General features: G+C 39.2%; 1 protein-coding gene and 1 long non-coding RNA gene across 2 annotated transcripts in view; one reads left to right on the top strand and one right to left on the bottom strand.

Annotated features, from left to right (window-relative positions):
* The window catches only part of LOC111870531, a 219,658-nt gene that overhangs the window by 41,117 nt on the left and 158,421 nt on the right, over positions 1 to 20,120 (bottom strand). The window contains exon 3 of the long non-coding RNA XR_002843865.2: positions 13,795 to 13,892. This is a non-coding gene — a long non-coding RNA (uncharacterized LOC111870531). The remainder of the gene's footprint in view (positions 1 to 13,794; positions 13,893 to 20,120) is intronic.
* The window catches only part of LOC111870528 (ras association domain-containing protein 10), a 145,991-nt gene continuing 136,302 nt past the window's right edge, over positions 10,432 to 20,120 (top strand). Inside the window, exon 1 of the mRNA XM_023862890.2 lies at positions 10,432 to 12,295. The gene's annotated coding sequence lies outside the window, so the exon portion shown is untranslated. The remainder of the gene's footprint in view (positions 12,296 to 20,120) is intronic.

A 20,120-nucleotide genomic window follows, 5' to 3' on the forward strand; every position in this document is an offset into this window, starting at 1 on the left:
TATCCCGTTCATCTTCGCACAGATACTGTTGAATTCAGTTTGAGAGATTTCTACCAGAACCTGTCAGGCATTTCGGATTCTCAGTGTTATTGAACCATAATAAATCCTAGCGTGCATGAGGCTGTAAACAAAAATTCCCGTGAATCCCCGAAACCTTCAACAAATGTTGATAAAATTCAATTTAGAAATCTTAAATTAATTTTAATTTCATTGTTTCTGCTTTAAGTAAGCCTAAGCTTAATAAACATTGTAATGAACCTTCGACTTCCATAAAATGCTGGGAAGTTCTTGAATAGCAGCACGATTGGCGACTCCTCAAGAAGGGCTCGGCTCCATGAATGAGCGAGGCTTATTAAAAAGTATATTTTATTCCGCCCTATCACGGAGCCAGTTAGCGCAGGCAACTCAGGCTTGATGCGTCTCGCTTCTACTTGGGAGCAATCCGGTACGACTTTTATGCAACTAATAATATTTCATGCAAAGTTATATTTGTCCCTGTGCTTAATTAATTAAGCACTAAGATGAAGACGTATATGGAAATGGATGATTTTTAATATAGCCAATTTTATTTTAACTGAACGTCTGTTCTACAAATCTGGTTTATATTATAGAAGGTTTTTCGTGAGTAGTCAATTTGACTTTAAATTAAGATTAACTGCCACAAGTATGTCTCTTTGCAGAACTGAATTTCCTTCATTGCTGCGGGTCAAGGCACGTTCAGCTCTGCTTGCTCCTATGCGACAGACTGGTTTGCTTTCCGAAACGCAGGAACCCTCTAGCAATAGGCAACATAGCAGGCTAGCTCAATTTCTACACGCGTAAGTGTCAAAGCTGGCCCAAAGGATCTCACGCCAGGTGGACGTGATGTCACCGGAAGCGGAAATTAATGCTCAGTAGGTGTTCCAGACTAACCGATCAAAGTTCCTCTAGACGTTCAACTAAACTTTTCCTTCTTCTTCTTATTCCATTTCCTCGCCTCACACTCCTTCTGTTACTCTTTTATCATTCGTTTTTCCCGTTTCCTTAATGAGTAACCTGCTCCATTAGCAAAGTTTTTAACTCGTGTTCGAGTATACCTGTTTCGAATTCCGGCCAGAATACCTCCTGACAGAGGGCTGGGATAGTACCTTACATTAGGCCACGACCACTTCCTATACATCCTTTAAAATTCTTTACTAGTTCTTCATTAATAATTTTTAGAATTACTGGGATTTTGGACATTATGTATTGTCTATTATTCTAGAAATTTGAAAGCATAACGTTTCGGAAATTAAATCTGTTTCCGTCCTCAGGTGAGGGAGGAGAAACTCTGTTGGGTCCTTAGAAAGAGATAACCTCAATCACAGGACTGATAATTCGTTCATTACATGACATATTCTGTAAAGTCATAGCGTCATTAAATAAAATATAAAAGTAAATAACTAAATGCCCCTTTCAACTTCTTCTGTTTCTTCTCCTTTCAATGCCCTACCACGTTTCTCTGTCAGCAAGTTTGTGCTGTTGATACCAGTTAAATCATTTTCATACTAAGCACCACGGACAACGGGACATTATAATTATATCTGCAATTGAATCAGAGGATAGAAGAACGACATTAGTGGCACGGTAGGTAGAAGCAGCTCAGTTACAGAATTGAGGTCAAGGAAACTTAAAGGCAAAAGGTAAACATTTCAATTAATAATACAAGTTTCTATTTGAGATCAAATTGCAATATCATTTGACGTTGCAATTAATGTCCAAATTCTGGGTACAAATCTTCATTTAAAAAAACAATGCCCAATCGTATGGTGGAGGTATTCCCAACTTTATTCTAATATGAAGGTTGATCGTGGTGCCAAGGAAAGCTCGTTCTTTTGTCCAGTTGTATCCAATCAATATCTTCCATATCATTTCCCTAAGTTTCATTTTAAAATTATCCTTCTTAGATTTCCCAAGTATTTTCTTCGCTCGAGGTTTTCACGCTAACATATATATTCATTTCCCAATTCCTTCAAGTGCGCTACAATCCTGCATGGTGGTAGGGTCCAATACCTCCACCGTAGCCCTGCGAGTCGTAGGAGGCGACGAAACAGGACCCAGTGTCTGCGGGTATAACTGGGCCACCCTGTTCCTGGGGGAGTAAATACGGGGACCTGGCCCTCCCAGGTTCGGACAGCCCCGAAACTTAGACAGTAAAATGTGGTCATGAGTCCAGCGGGACTCGGACCCGAGAAAGACTGCGTTCGCTAGGGCCAGCAGCAACTGTAAACGAGAGACCCATCCTCTCATCAGAGAGGATGTTACATAAGGACTATGAAAGAAGTATTCAGCTGAAAAAAAATACTGGTCGTGGTCCTCAAGGGGCTTGTCGCCAAAGCGAACTGATTGCAAGTAAACCGCCAGTCGTAAAGTAACTCTGACTCTGACTCTGACTCTGACTCAAGTGTACATTCACCCATGCACTATACCATTTTTCATTTAAACATCAGAATGTTAGACGAAGATTGCAAATTATGTATTTTTTATCCCCATCGGGCGCCTGTTACACAACCCCCCACCTAGATCCACGCTTCTTCCTCTGAATGTTATGTTCACGATCCATCAATCTACAGTTTTGAGTGAATATTTGTAGGAAATATAGAGTGAATAAGATCTAAACGTTTGTGATGATGGTACATTAATACAAATATCATGTTCTGGACATTATCCACCGTCCTGTTTATATTTCAAAACACAACGTTTCGGAGACTGGTTTCTATTTCCGTCCTCAAATAAAACCTACTCACTTTTGCCCACTCGATAGAGATAGTCTCTGTCTCCGAAGATACGGACTAGCTGAAAACGGAGACAGAATCCAGTCTCCGAAACGTTGTTTTGAAATATAAACAGAACGGTGTTTTAGATAAAGACAGAATGATGGATAATGTCCAGAAACATAATATTTATACCAAAATGGAATGGGTTTCTAGATAGTAAAAAGGTGATGTATGAAATATTTACCAAAGAACATAATTTTTCGAAACAAGTTACAGCAAATGTCTTTGAAGAAAGCAGTCTTCTGGGATTTGGCACCGTGTATAACAAATGTCTTCTTCTAGAAAGACATGAAACCAGACAGGCGAGTAAAGGGAGTGACGGATTGGAACACCTGTTGACTTGGTTTGATCTGTGTGCCCATAAGAAACTTTCATACATTTACTAGAGCGTGAAACGTAAAACAGGAATCACAGAAGTGTAGTCAGAAATGAGGAAAAACTTTGAAACTTACACTTTTAAACTTGAAACCTTTAAATGTCAAGTGAACATTCAACTTTCTATAAGTCCCCAACTATGAAGAAAGTCATACGAAATGCCAATGGATCTTATGGTGGTATTATATTTACATAAGCAATGGAAATGGAAAGTGAACAGCTGATTAAACGTCTGTTGCTTGTTCTTAACTACAATATTCACTTCTCTGTATCGGTTAGCATGCTTGACTGATTCAGTGACTAACTAAATTACTCATAAGATTTAAATTTTTGCGACGATGTTAAATTAACAAAATTACTGACTCTTGGGACATATTCGTCGCTCCAATTTTTATTTCAAATGAAACTTCCGAGACTGGACTCTATTTCCGTCCTCAAGTAAAGAGCCTGCTCAGTTGGGTGCCATAGTCAGTCACTATCTCTGGAGAGACTCCATTCTCTGAAATTAATCAATTAATTGAGTAAGTAAGTAAAAACTGAATTATGAGAATTTTCCAAGTAGTTAATCATTGAACTGGCTCATAAACTATCAAAGTAACTACTCGGCTGGACTAGACTTCAGTGATGAACTAACTAATTAAGCAAAGTATCTAGCTCACTGTTCATGGCGGTAGGTCTAGGCCCACTAGGGCTGTAGTGCCAAGGAAAAAAATCTAGCTCGCTAATCAACTAACTGGCCCTCTGGCTTCCTAATTAAGTGACTAATGGGCTATTTCACATCAAATCAATAAATCAGCGGACATCGCCATTTTGTGTTTTAATGACATGTTATGAGTAAGAGATAAATAAGAAAATTTTCCTCCTGTGGCATTTAATTTCAAAGTAGTTTAAAATTCGAATTTTACGTTTTCTCGTACTCTGATCCACTAATGTTTATGTTTCTGTCCTAATTAAGGCTTATAAAATACATTATTCTACCAATTGATAGATATTATGTGGGGTTTGGATTTGATATGAATATTACGTGGGACACACTAACATTTTGACATAAACCTTTGTCCTTCGGTTTCAACTTACGTAAAAACATACAGACATATTACGCAAGTTTCTTCTGCAATAATGTATTTTTGGGTGGGGGAAATTTCGTGTTACGATATGGATGCATTGATGAATTACATTTTTATTTATGATTAGAGTTTTTCGAGTTCCAGTGAGGTGGATTCTTTCAATTGACATAATCCTTCCAGCCGCACTATGGCCCTGGGGTCGACTCACTTTTCTAAGCACTTTTCAAGCAGTAACCCACAAAATTACTTGCTTAATGATGCAAGGAACATTCAATGGCGCTAGAGAATTGCAAAAAAGAATGGTTCGGTTTCAATCTCATTCTCCTGAAACATATACAAGCCACAACTTTCTGTCAGACTCAGAACCTTGTAATCCTCTAGTGTCTTCCACTTGATAATTCTTCATCTTGCAAATGTATATGTGTGTGGTGTTGAACACGTTGGCTCCTGTAAGCAGTTTTGTCTGGACTTGGTTTTTGGACAGAATTGTCACAATGTATTCTTTGAGTACCCTGAAGTGCCTGAACTTCCTTGAATCTCTCTTCAGGAACGTTCGTTCTTTTGTTACGGTCTGGAACAGTAAAATACTCGAAGGTTGTTGAAGGAAACTTCACAGCAGCCCATTCTTATAGTTGTCTTAGTATCATGATCTGCTCTTCATGAGGGTTTGGCAGGCTTGTCTTCCCTCCTAACCTCACAACGGTTCCTTCAGTCCCCTCGCATGTACCTTTGTCATGTGATGTTGCGAGTAGGTGCAGACCCACTTGTATATCATATACATCTTCATGATAGCAGATGTTAAAGAAATGTTTTTGTTCTTTTATTTCGAGGCAGAACCATCGGAGTAACAGCACATATTTGTCATGTCTTTCAATTGACCAGAAAGAAATCTCCGAATCTTTTTCTTTTTTGACAAATATACAGCTGCAGTGCAATACTTCAAACAAATTTTAACAAAAGAAAATGTTTGTCTCTATCATTGTTGCGAAAAATATGTCACAAATGGGCTAAGAGTTGGATGAAAATTATTGAAATAAAATCTGGTACTCCATCTTGTATGATGGAGTTATCAGAAAGATCATAAATCCAAGAATTTCTTCAGTTTCAAGTTTCAAATTAAGTTCTTTATAGAAATATAATTGTTATCACACTATAAAAATGCGAAAAAGAAGGATGTACTGTACAATTTTCAGGCAAGTCACTGCAGTATTGCACAGTTTTTTTCTAAAAATGAATTGTCTGCATTCATCCACTATCTGTATGTTGTATTGCCTAGTTGTGGCCTTAAGGTCTCTGTTCGGTATTCCTCTCAGGTTGCCAGCCTCTGAACCCATCCAACAGTCTCCCTGGTAAAAACTTACACATGACACATTATAAATAATTTTAGGCAAAATGTCGTTAAAAATTTGTACTTCCGTATGAGCCCATTAATCATATAATTTTGCACCTGAACAGAAGTTTCGCTTTCTGAAAAACGGCACGCAAACAAACTGCATATGTAGAGTTTTGTGTGCTTTGTGCAGGAACACAGTTTTTTGGCCGAAACTCTACAAGCTTTGAAGATCCAAGCTAGTTCTCGCTTGTATAAAATTAAGTAAGTTTTCTTTAGTTTACGCAGTACCAGTCATTTCTGAAGATAAAAACTTCTGAATTAACATAAATATGAACTCCTGTCTCTGTCATGATCCTGCATATATCATCAGATACATATAATCATTTCACCACTGCAGCTATTGCAGGAGGCAGCGTTTTGCCTGGTTTTATAGTTGAGCTTGGCAAAATTCCTTTCTCAGCCACTAATTTATTCGTAACCTGAACCACGTAATTTGAGGCTTTGAATTCTTATGGGATTTTCCTAATTGACCAGCCCTTCAGAAGAATGATCCAACATTTGAACCGTTTCGCTCCTCAAGAGCTGTATCGTCTAGGACATACTGCTGTGTAGTCTGCTGAAATTCAAGTTATGTTTCGAAGAATATGTCCCTTCCATTCTCAGGGTTGAAGAACAAGTGAAGCAAGAAAACAGCTTGAATCGAGTAGCAAAAGCCTGCGTTCTCTCTGCAGAAAAACTCTTCAGAGCCATCTCTCTTAGAATGCCAAATTATACTTCATACGTTCTTCTTGTTATATACTTTTTTCTTTAACTGTACTGTCATTTTACCCTCACCTAAACTGATGTCACAACTGAGGTCTACTGAACTGAATATCTTCTTTTCATGACTCCTTTTATTTACTCAATTGTTTCTGTGCATACTTCACTCGTGAATATTTTTATGAACCCAGATATCTATTACAGGAAGATCTGACAACTGATCAAATCTTCTCCTTCAATTAGGCAATATCCTGAGTTTTACGACACAACTGTTTCAGTTCTATATCTTCTGCAAAACTTTCATTAGTTTTCATAAGTTCGTTCAGATTCTGTCTCTCTCTGAGTACTAGAAATATTTTCTTTTTCACGATCAAATCCAGTGTGCATTTCTATTTTTTTTAACTTGCACTGTGACTGAAATTCAAGGCAATAGAATACTGTTTTGAAAACATTACCATCATTCTATTTGTAGTAAGTGTAGCCATTTTAAACGTGGAAGGAATGAAAATTAATTTACTTTGCAACTGCGGAACGAAACGATAAGCATAATATCAGACTTACGAAAACGGCACTAAGTAAAAAATTTTCGTATAATTATGATCTACATGATTTATTCTTTTCGAATATTATTATTAAGGTAATTACATACAGGAAAATGAAGTAGGTAGGATATGTAGCACACATAGTTTCGGCAGTAACACCTTCAGGAGAGAGAACACTTTCTATAGATGGGAGGATAATATTGAAATATGTACTAAAAAGTAAAGCTATCCTTATAACAGGCCATGAAGGCCCATAGGTTGTGAGACGTTGAGGGTCCCACATTATCTAGACAATCGCCTCAAAGATGGCGGTAAGATTGTCAGCCGCACTTTACTCCCCAGGAAAATTATTTAATTCATTCTTGGTACTCATTTCTGTTAGAGGCTTAGTGGCCCTGGGGTCCACTCAGCCTCTAACAGAAATAGAAGAATTAGGTCAATTGAAAAGAGTCCAATGACCTCATCGGGACTTGAACCCGCCACCTTCCGGCTTGTAGCATAGTGCCTCAACCAACTACGCTACCGCGTGCCCCCGAATTGTGTACTATGGAAATAAAATATGAAAGAGTGTACCAAAGTTCAATAGAAATGTATTGTCCGGGATGACTAGTACATAAAACATAGCATTTCTGGGATAAAATACCTACCGACGGGGTTCCAGAACTTTGTGAAACCGTAGAGGTGAACGATTTTATCTCATGAAGAAAGCAGTCTTCTGGGATTTGGCACCGTGTATATGTGGTGTTAACCGACGTTCCTCCAAAACGTCNAAAGGGCTACAGGTAAGATAGCATGGCAAGAAAATATATTCTTTCATACAAAAAGTTTTACATATCCATCCGCTTTCGCACAAACTTAAGATACTTTTATTTGTGCCAAAAAATGTATAAAGGTTGTATGTAACTCTGTGGAGTAAAGGGGAGAAAACATTTTCTCCCATTTTTCACTGAAGAGAATTAGGAAAATTTTAAGCCTTTCAGAGACATTTGTAACGGTAAAGAAGTTTCTGCCGATCACAGTGGCCGTTCGGTCCAATGGATGAAATGTCTTCGCTCATTCGGAAGCTGGGATCGTGGGTTCGAATCCCACTCAAAGGCATAGATGTATGTGTTGCATTTATTCTGTGTTTGTGTTGTCCTGTGTGTAGATAGAGGTCTTGCGACGAGCTGATCACCCGTCCTACCGTCCTACCGTCCTACCGTCCTACCGTCCTACCGTCTGTGAAAAAATTATTATAAAACTGAAGAGGTCAGGTCCAAAAAAAAAAAAAGCTATAGAACCATTGATGAATGCAGGAAGGAAAAAGAATAAAGATTTTTGGTCTGACGTTCTCAGTTTTCCGTTTTTCCTGCGAATGCCCCTCTGCATGAAATTGCTCTTCCTCGTGTGCTTCTCATGTACCAGTTTATACTATGGTATCTGACATAGACTTAGCTGAGGTTTCACTGAATTAGTACAGACCGACTTCAATATTCAGTATGTGTACAATTATATAACAAAATTGTGCAGGCAACAATCAGAAGTCATACAAAATCATGAGAATGAACATGTTCGCGGTATAGGACAAGGCGAAGCCATACATGGAAAATATAAGAGGCTTAAACATGGAGATGGTCAAGCTTACTACCGTTCAAGTGATTAATCTGCCGTTGTAGGATAAGTAAGAGAGACATTACCTGCTTTACAAAGCCTGGACTGAGAGATGAATTGTATGTACAGCACAAGAAAGAATTTTCAATAACGTGTTATTCGTGTGATACGTACACTTGCCAAAGGCAAAATCTATTCAGACGAGACAAACCCATCCTGTCGCCAGAGAGGGTGTTACTCGTACATAAGGATTTATTTAAAAAAAATCTATGGTCGTGAGACTCAGTCCAGTCGTAAAGTATTTTTTTTTGCTAGTGGGGTGGGACTAAGTCCCTTGTACTGCGGCCACTTCTGGCCTATTGTACCAGCCCCAGATGCTAGGTGAGGGGGATTGTGGAGCAATTTGTTGAATGAAGATTGGCAGAGGAAACCGAAATTCTCGGAGAAAACCTGTCCCAGCACCACTTTGTTCACCACAAACCCCACTTGACCAGACCCGAGATCGAACCCGGGCCGCCGCAGTGGGAAGCCAGCGAGTAACCGCTTGAGCTATGGCGGTAGAGATGGTACTCATTTCTGTTAGAGGATGAGTAGACCCCAGGGCCGCAGTGTTTCTGGAAGGACTGTCAATTGAAGAATTCAATCCGTACATTGGTAACCGAACCAACGTCCTACCGGCTTGTAGCCTAGTGCCTCAAAAAACTGCGCTACCGTGTGCCCTGGCTTATGCTATACGGACCCTAAATCACTGGAATAGCCCTATGCTTGACAGCAGCCAAATTGAAGATTCTTGCATTCACTGTGTGGGCCTCTCCTTGTTCCGTGTTGAAAAGTCTGCATTTTTATTATTTTGTGTGACTTCTGTTTGCTGCCTGCAATATTTTATAATACAGCCATATATATATATATACACGATAGCTCTAAACCTATATGATTATAAGTGTGAGGATGAGAATTACCACTGCAGGACATGATGTCCTCAAATTTGTGGTTATGAATAGTTGCATGTTATGGGATACAGTGATGTATAATCCTTTGAGAGTGGACTGACGTTCGAGAGCAGCATATTGCCTCCATCTTCAGGGTATAGAAATAAGCGATGCAAGAAAGTGACGTGAAGCAGGTAACCTGCTTGTTTCTTGTATGCTTATCCTTCCACCATGAAGATGGAGGCAACAAGTTCCTCTGAAACCTATGTTAACTCTGAACGGACTACATGGAATTTTATCCCAGAAGACAGAACTGTTCAGAATTACTAATGGTTCGGAAATTCTTGTTTGCCGGCACTACAATTTCTATAGGTATGTCTGCAACAAATTCCCAAGCGGAAAAATCACAAGTCATTAGAGAGTTAATCAGAGTGTTACGTGGGTTTAATTATCAATGTTTTATTTAAAATACTTCTGCTACCATCGAAGTATCCTATCCAAAGTGTACAGCTGATTTCCCAATGTCAAAGAAGGTGGAGCATTAAATTGACCATTCACCCATATCCAGCGTTGCAATGTAGCATATATGGAGCTTTACCTCCACATTCATTAACTTCGTTGACGTCAATATGTTCCACTATGTGAACGTTTTATATCTTACCCTCTCCGAGACACACGGGGTAAATCAGGCGGTATAGCAACGGGCTAATGCCTGGAAGGCAATGGCTCGAATTCCTGCAGGTATTTCTTTCCTCCAGAGCGTCAGAGGGATCCATCCAACCTCCAACCCAATGAGTGATGTGGATGTGAAGCTGGCTAATCATCTTCATCTAGTGCCAAGGTGAAGAATAATGGAGCTATACTTCCACATTCCCCATACGTCTTCATGGCGTAGTTCTTAATCCAGGTACAGAGGCAACTTTATCTTTACCTTCTCCCCTCCCAGAAAGTAACAGCTTGCTACCGCAAAGTCTGACGACCACAGAGCAAGTCCTCCAAGTACATCGAAAGAAGGGAAACCCGGATGACGTGTTGCTATGACGTCAGGCAGGTATCGTGCGTAACAACTAGTTGAAGAGAAGAAATGTTCAAGTCTCCGTGGTCGGTCAGTCCTGGTTGGTCTGGCGGCAGTGTCGGACTGCTGTTAGGTACATGCGCTTACGTTAGAGATAAGTGTGCAAAACCGAGTTAAAATTCGTATTACGTCTGCATGGGCTTAAAAACATTTGCCTCAGATCTTCTTGGCTGAAACATTCAATGAGTTATTCACTACGATAAGGAACTCCGAGCTCTGTGTGTGATAAGAAGTGGATTTAAAACAGCAAGCGGTGTATTGTTCTGTGCGCACAGCAGATTTTTCTATCAACAATAGAATTCCGAAGTGATCTTTGAGTAATAATTCTGTGTATTCATTAATTAGTGAACCCATACGAACGAAATTTTCAAACTATCCGCTGATTTGATTTTTTATGGTGCCTGAAGATTCGTGTATAACAAAGTGAATAGCTGTAAGTGGTAATCACAAAACTTTTACACTTATCTGCGAATAAAACCGGAAACTATAACAAACTGTTTTTATAATTGCTGACAACGATAAGTATACCAATTAATAACGCATGTCAACACGTCAATAACTTACCATTAGCTACTTCTTGCTACTGATCGAAGATAAGTCGATTGATCGGCATTGAAGTACCATTGAAGGTTACATCTGATAAAGTTGTGTTAATTTTTTTTAAACAAGAATATCTTAACTGTTAAAGACAAATTAGGAAGTGAGTTGCCAAGAGCCTGTAATTTAGTGCTAGCTAGTTGGTGGTATACAGAAAAGGTAAAGCGAAGTAACATTAATCGATTTTATGTTATAAATAGTTCTACTGACAATGTCAACGAGAATTTCAATTTATGTGTAAGACATAAGAAAGTATTATGCTGAAACTGTTCCCTCCATAAGTGTCAACAATCACTGATAATAGTCAACGAACTTTCCTCCGGGAAACAGAGAGAGAGGGAGAGAGAGTGTTTCTTATACAATTGACAACCGGAAGAAAGCATACGTGTGCCGAGAAATATTACTCAAGGATAATAAGTAGTAATTAATACATCTGAAAATACTTGTTTAATTATTATCTCAACAAATCCCGTTCTTACTTAGCCGTTGGGTTACGCCTGGCACATCTAATTGAATATTGTGTAAATATTGCTTCTATTACGAGTCAACAAGGAAATTAATTTTTCATCAAATGATAACAGTTCTCTTTTTCCTGTGATACTATTCTTTATAAATTACAAGGTGTATATGTCTTGAAGAGAATGGAGTAAAAATAAGAGGTCTGCTATTTCTAATGCTTTTTGTCATCGATAATTTGCTGCAAGTTTTACCTTTGACACAGACCAATGCGAGAGATCTTCTGCACTAACCTACTTTGTTCAGCATGGCAGAAAATACAGCAAAAAAGATAATTTATCCTTGGTTTTAAATACATTTGCGTGAGTTGTGGCGAATCAAAATATGGCACAGAATTCAAATCTATTAGTGAAATATTAGGATTCACGTGAAATACCAAAAAAGTAATGATATATTGCACAAGGCTATCTGGTTATACTGCTTTATGGTATTCAGTACAAACATGTGAAAGTTGATTTAAAATATTAGAGTAAGCATCATACAAATGTGTTAATTAAAATAACAGCTTCATACTGCAGAATTTGTTGAGACTTTCAAGAGTCCGTTAACACAAGTGCCGCATGCAGAAGAATGGACAACTTTTGTGTACACTAAACTTTTTTAATGAAGTGAAGTTGAACTTACACACTTATATTATGAGAAGTGAAATTTTATGAGGCTTTTCAAGAGGGCGTTTCCGGATGAGACTTCATCTTATTACTGTCTCAAATATTCATGGTGAGTAAAGCTTCCATAAATAATCAGCTGCATGAAACACCTTGAGAATAATTCTCAGAGAACTGTGGAGTTTACGTTTGTGAAAAAGAAGTTGTTGAGAAGAACAGGGTCTTGCAGAAAATTTGAGTTATGGAAAGCGACAATTAATACTGATCAGAGTCCATACTGAAGTTGCTTACATCTTCACTGAACTTAGGCAAAACGAGGTAGCACGTGTGAACCTAGTCGTATTAGAGATGTGTGTCAACAATTTTGGCCTTTAAAATATTCAAGGTTTTCGCAGCGGCGTGGCTGTGAAGAGCTCTGCATTCTGGGATATAGCACTCTGTAGTCCGGTGAATATCACAGACGTTTCGGAGAAACATCGTTTCCATCTTTAGTACCGAAATTTAAGCTAAGCAAGAAATCAACATACAACGAGCAGTACACTGAGTGGCTTGGCTTACATTTCGACCCTGAAGATGAGGGCAATGTTTCTCAGGAACATCGTACAACTTTAAACCGGACTACATTGTATTATGTACCAAGAGATGCAAGAATTTACAGTAATTGTTCATGTGACAGTGCATAATATTTATTTGCATTTTGTCTGAAGAAGTACATGGTAAAGAAATATTTGGAGGAAAATTTTCCCTGAATTTGAACTTCTTAGGGAGTTGTATAGTTGCAGTTTACTCCTTAATTTTATAGTGTTTTGACCGGATACTAGGAACTAGAGCCAATACTTCTAGGTCTAAAAATAAATTGGACTATCATAAATACAATGGAAACGTGGACTGTATAAACTGATTTCGAATGTCATTACAGCCCTACTCCCAGCAAATGCGATTTCTTCCGTCAGTAGTTGCATACGAGTACACTAACAAATAACTGCAAACACAGACACCGAGTTACAGCGAAAGGCAAACTTGGATACAAGTTGGAAACCGTGAAAACTTCCAATCCGCTGTTAATGACGTCTGATCGTATCCGGTGGACAAGTGTTACATGAACAGGTCACGCGATGCATTCGGAAAATTATGAATAATTTACATACAACTTTTTAAATGCAACAACTCAAAGAAAGACGTATTTTTAGTGCAGCCGGGATAGCTCAGGGTGTATATCGACGTACTAGGGGCTGGACGGCCGGAGTTTAATTCTCGGAAGAAGCAATACTTTTCACTTTTCCATAACTTCCACGGACGGCCCGTCCAGTTTCAAATTCAATGGATACCGGGGGCTCTTTACCAGGGGGTAAAGCCGGCTGGGTGTGAAGCTGACCATTTTTATTCCTCTATTGCCGAGGTAACGAATGATGGAGTTATACCTCCATTCCACAATATGTTTGCATGCCACAGTGTTTAATTAATTAAGCACAGGGGCAATATGAGGTTCGTATAATCAGAATATCAATGTAACATTTCAAATCATAGCTACCATAGCATCCTGGGCCACCAGAACTGTAAAATTATGATTTTAATAACTTTCAGCGATCAAATGGCTTCTTATTTACGTACCTTGATATATCAAACTTCTGTACCATCGTATCCTTCTAGATCCATACCTACTCCTCATTCGTGGTCTTCCCACCTCATTAGGCGCTGTACTATATAACCTGAAAACACAGGAAGACGAAACCATTTAGTATTTTTAAAAACTTACCACATTGTAGGGAATTTCTAGACAAGTGAATATGTGTTCACATGTTAAAAACATTGACAGCCTTCATAATTCCCAATGTTCAATTCCGTTATCACAAAAGCCCGCCGTTAGTCTCTCAATTTAGTCAGCTGTCCACAGTTCGTATACTAATATAACAGTTTTAAGACCCATTTTAATATTATTGTCTTATTTGTACCAGGTCTCCTCCTATCGTAATCCTATACTAATTAAAGACTACAATCTCTAGCTCTCAAAAATCCATTTTAATTTCACTTTCACTTCACCTCTACATCTCCAATCTGAACCCCACTTTCTGAAGAATTCTGATTAAATGTCAATACCCCATTTCTCTCACCCTCATTCATACTGCATTCCTTCCTTCTTGAATTAATTGCCCTAACAGCTCTCGGAGATGACGAGATCACGAAGCTCTTCATCATACATTACGTCTATCTGTGTTATTTTCCTTACTTATATGTACGTATTTTAGTAGTTTGTTTCTATTAATTAGAATAAAACATGCAAACAAACTCCGTAGCTTGAGTCCACAAGCGAACTATACCGACCGAGTGACCGACGCTTGTCCGCGAAGTTAGTGCCAACTTTAGAGATTAGAGGGTGTCGCGTGGTCAGTGCAACGAAATCCCACGGCCGTTCATTCCTGTCTTCTAGACCGAAGTCGCTCTTTCCTTGAAATAGCTCCTCAATTATGCTCACGAGGCTGAGTGGACCCCGTTCCAGACCAACTAATTCCCATAAAATCTGGTAACGCCTGGAATCGAACCCGGGACCTCTGGATCTGTAGCCAGGAACTCTTACCACTAGACCACAGAGGCGATCTATTAATTGGAGTAGTTTAGTAAAAATCCGGAAATCGATAAGATTAAATATTGATACATCAGATATTAGGACTGTCCATTTCCGGAGTACCAGTCAGGCTAGTTACCTTTATATATTTTACTAGGTTGCTGAGAGTATAAATGTGTGATTATCGTGAGCTGCAATATGAAGCTTCCATTATCCCTAAGCCTTTCGGTGTTTCTAAGTCATTATATTAGTGACACTGTCTGGAAACCACGTGACAGGCTATCTTCTCCGTCTGTCTCAGCGTGCGCGGAGTTATATAACTGGAACGCCTGAACTGCTGTAGGTCGCGTGATAAACACGCTCCGCAGTTCGCAATGCATTGTTCTCTGTCTCAGAATCTTCTGAGTTATAACCGGTAGTCAGCTTGACAGAGGTCACGTGACCAACACACCTCGGCGCTTACAAGACATATTTGTCTCAGTGTAAGCAGAGTTATAAGCATGTCAGTCTGCTGTGGGTCACGTGACAAACATTCTTCGTCGTTTGTAAAGTGTTATATGTTTGTCTCAGAATTCTCTGAGCTATGACTGAAGTGTCATCTTGATAAAGAACACACGAAAAACATACTTCGCGGTTTGGAAACATTATATTAACACAAGTATATATTTCTACTGAGGAAGAATACCATAAATACTAAGATTAAAAAAAAAATATGACTACACACTACAGTAAAAACGAAATGTTATGGCGTGTGATATTTGCGTTGTTGTACCGAGTGTCACGCGGTGAAATTTAAACTAATCAGCGACAATCAGGTTCTTATATTTGTATTATTTATTTCTTTACAATGTTGTTAGTACGTTGGGCCATGCAGCACCGAATGGTAGGATGAATAGTGAATGATTAAAGGTGTGGAAGGTAGCGGTCGTGGCCTATTTCAAGTATTCTCTTTTGTATCTGGATAGACACAGGATAATCTTGAAAAGCTTCAGTCAAAACACTCTGTTTTGAGGTCAAGATTCAAATCGGGTACCCAGACCCCGAATATAACAACAGATTAATTAATATCTATTGGGATTTTAGAATATTACTAGCATTATCATGCAAGGAAAGTTAGAGTGGAAGCAAACATACAACCGCTCAGGCGGTTAGAAGCCGGCTCCCTACCGCAGCTGCCCGGGATCCATGCCAGGTCAGGTCAGATGGGATTTGTAGTGGACAAAGTGTCACTGGGGCAGATTTTCTCCGAGTACTTCGATTTCCCCTGCCAATTCTTATTCCATCGACTGCTCTACAGTAATAATCTATCTTCCGCGGATGGTACAAACGGACAAAAAGTGGCCGACGTACCAAGTGAGCTTAACCTCTCCCTACAAGAAGAAAGTAAAAAAAAAAAAGTCACACAACACTTAGTTTTCGCTTTACACGACAAAACACCAGTCCCCTCCCTGTTTCTTCGATTCTTATTTCAATTATTCAAGCACCTCAGTACGTTTGCAACAAATTTGATGGTGAGAAATTCCTTCCGTCAAGGCGCCCATCTGTCTCCCAGCACACAATAATTCCGCCTACCTTGAACGATTTTCATCGAAATTTTCTGCATAGTGGAAACTTCTCTACATCTTCAGCCCTGTATTTAGGCCTATGTATCAATATTTATATTCAAGTGCAGCCTATACAAGACACAATAAGCTCCTGCAATAAATTCTCTATTAAAATTTAGTCCCAGAATCTCGTCTTGAATCCTGTTTTAACTAACGAGGCTCTGAAGACCGAGACTTCCCAGCTTAACCACTCCGTCAAGCGTGAGGGAAATACCATATCAAAAGCTATCCAGAGGCTGCCTAAAAGGTAGCATCCGTGCTACTGAACTAGCTGGTTGTTGGCCAGCATCCAATTAGTAGCACAACATCTTGCTTTCAAGTCTCATTGTGGCTTAGAAGCCTAGGGGTAAGGGCAGTTAAGGAGACCGTAACTGGCCGCGTGGTCTGATACATGACAGGTTGAAAATTATAGGCGCGTTCATTATGAATGATTGTTAATATAAATGAGCAATTGTTAGATGCATTAACTAATTGATTCTTAGATAATTTCACACCTTGCCCTGCCTATTGCAGAAGAATATAGCAAAATTGAATGTCATTACCACACTTACCGTGCTAGTACTATTGTATTCAGGGGGTTTAATGTAACTGATCAGATTAGAATACAATGAACTTCAACGGAAAAGCAACTGTTTCAGTTGAAGAGGTTATATCTTTGGTGTTCTGTAAGAAGGGCCTAAATCAAAATTCATTACGAAGGGTATATTTTGACTAACTTTCAATTTTTACCGGTATAATCTGAATGATCAAGTGAAATAAGATGAGATGGGCAGAACGTGCAACACGCATGGTAGCCAAGAGGAATGCATATAGGACTTGGGTGGGAAAGCCAGAGGGAAAGAGGTCGCTGGGAAGATCTAGATCTGAGTTGTTGGATAATATTAAAATGGATCTTAAGAGTAATAAGATGGGGTGGCGTGGAGTTGATTCGTCTGATTCAGGATAGGGACCACTGGAGGGCTCTCGTGAACACTGTAATGGGTTCCATAAAAGTTGGGAAATTCTTCAGTAGCTGAGGGACTGGAAGCTTCTCAAGAGGGACTCAGTTCAAAGGAACTAGTTATGTCGTGTCGTTAGTTGTTATTTAATGCCACGGTGTTCTGCTTGTAACTGTCACTGCACAAAGAGAGGGCTTCAGGCTTTGCTACGTTTCGAAAAAGGAAAAAGCTATTATGTAATTACAGGCCTATGTACATTGGAATAAGTCGAAACAGATAAATTACCACATTGAATTCGAGGTTTTCCTGGCGGTGACTATGAAAAATACAGACTTCTGAGTTCTAATTATGTATAGTTCGAAGACAGCCCGATGTTTCGAAGCAATATATTAGCTCCATCATCAGGGTCGAAGAGAAAGCCAAGCATGAAACCAGCAGAAACAGGCGACGAGACAACGGAAGCTGGACAAACATGAAGCTAAAGAAAACAATATGAAGAACAGAAAGGAAATAAATGTATATTTTGAATTTAAAGTTCGAGTGATGATTTTGGAGAGTATATCTTCTGAGTTTTATCGAGGCAATCTTTTTGCCCCTGAAGATGGAAACGATACATTCCTCCGAAATGTTATGCTGTCTCCTTACGGACAGTCGTGATATATTCAAAGAATTTTCCCATCATTCCCCCGGAGAGGCCGAGAAACAAGGCACGAGATACCTGAACCAGAGGAGTAGGTTATCCCAGTGAGGTTCGAAACATGAAGCTCCCATATTTTCCAGACAATCGGCTCACAGATGGCGGTGAGGTTGTCAGCCTTACCCGCCGGCCGCCCTTTACTCCCCAGGAAGATTCCTGGTACTAATTTCTGTTAGAGGCTGAGTTGACCCCAAGACCATAGCGCTGCTGGAAGGTTTAGGTCAATTGAAAAAATCCACCTCATCGGAACTCGAACCCGCGACCTTCCTGTTTGTAGCATAGTGCTTCAATCGACTGCGCTACCATGTGCCCCCATCTACGATTCAGTTTCAGAAATAACTTCTTTTGCTTGTTCTGACTACAATCCTGTGCACATTAATTCCATCGAGTGCTACATGTAGAGCCCCTGATTTAATCACCGCATTTTTTCATTAGATTTATACCCTACTGATACATAATTATTAGCTACATATGACAGATCACTTTAACCATTACGCTGAAAATTACTTTTGATTAATTTGGAAATCCCGGCTATCAAGATTCTTGTAGTCCCCCATGCAAAGATACGAATGCCCTTCCAGTCAGGCGAATACTTGGAATTATAATGAATGGCCTTTTATGGAAAACAGAAGAACATTTACGACATGTTCATAATAGAAATTTAAATGTTTTATTTTATTTACGAGAATGGTGCGTGTACACAACGTGACAAAATTCCGGGTCCGTTAGATTCCTGCACGAGTGTGTGTAAACCTCATGTCTGTCCGCTTGTTTCCAGAGAACCAGTTTCAAGCATTTTCCCCAGTACAAATAACCAGGACATAGTTGGAAGGCTATGCTTACTGCCTACTGGGAAGTGGTGTCCTGTAGTTTGTCAGAAGTTCACAGATGTTTCTGAGTAACGTACTGCCTTCATCTTCAGGGTAGAATACTTAAAATTGTTTCTCTTCGACTCTGACGATTAAGGTGGTACGTTTCTTAAGAATATCAGTCAATATCTATTAGGCTACACGGCGTTATGCCCCACAACATATTATTCATCATAGTCACCCACGTGAGAACCTCAGATCTCTCAACAAGCGGTTAGATTTCCTTTCTGTTCTGCCTCCATCCCCTTTCAGCCTTCGTCCCTTATTTTGAAAAAAATAAAAGATGCTTATGATAGCGCTTTACTGTCTGTGTGTCCGTCTCTGTCCATCTGATTGTAAACCCTAATTTTTTTGAGGCTTATGATATCATCTTGCTATCTGTTTGTTTATCCCCCCCCAATTTCATTAAGAGGCTTGTGAGATCACCTTGCTGTTTGTAAATCTGCTGCATTTCCCACTATTTTTTTGGTCTCCTCTGTGGTTCATGTCTTATGGAAGGAAAGTAGGGATTAGTTCTTCCCAGAACTTCTTGTATATATTATGTTTTCTTTCATCCTTTTCTGCCGCTCCTCTTTCCTTCCGGCTCCTTTCGTGGTTCTTTTTGTTTGCTTCTTCGTTTGTTTCACATTTCCGTTACGAAGACCAGTCAGCTAATGATATTTCATAGAACAACCGCTGATTATTTTTGAAAACCTAAACGAAAGGACATATATGCGCCCTGCGGACGAGCAATTGAGATATTGAACGATAGAGCAGGTGGCATATATAATTACCATTAAAAAGATGACCGTGTAGCAGATTCAAATGTAATGAAGTATGGGATGTTACAGTCGTCATGAGTAAGACGTAGGAAGTGAACTACATGGAAGCGTTACCCTAATTACTTGTAATTACACGAAAACAACAAGCCTGAAAGAAGGTATCCAAAATGGAGTACCATCCGACGACAAAGAGACGTATTACAGCTGATGACAGCGAAGGCCCGGATGTACGCAAGTGAGACATGGAGTGTGGGAATGGAAGGTTCAAACAGCCGTGTGAGATACATTTATTGGCGATACAAGAAAAGAAAGAAAAAAAAAAACAAACAAACAAACTAAGAAACGAAGATCGAAGGAAAACAAGAAATATATGTAAAATTATATGGAGTTTACCACTGATATAAAGGAATCTGAAGGAAGCGTAAACTTTTATATAATGTATTATACACCTCTTGGTAAAATCAAAAATATAATCGAAGAGACGACGGATTAATGTGAGCAATTA

This window comes from Cryptotermes secundus, unplaced genomic scaffold, assembly GCF_002891405.2.
Source record: "Cryptotermes secundus unplaced genomic scaffold, Csec_1.0 scaffold117, whole genome shotgun sequence".
Lineage (NCBI taxonomy): Eukaryota > Metazoa > Arthropoda > Insecta > Blattodea > Kalotermitidae > Cryptotermes > Cryptotermes secundus.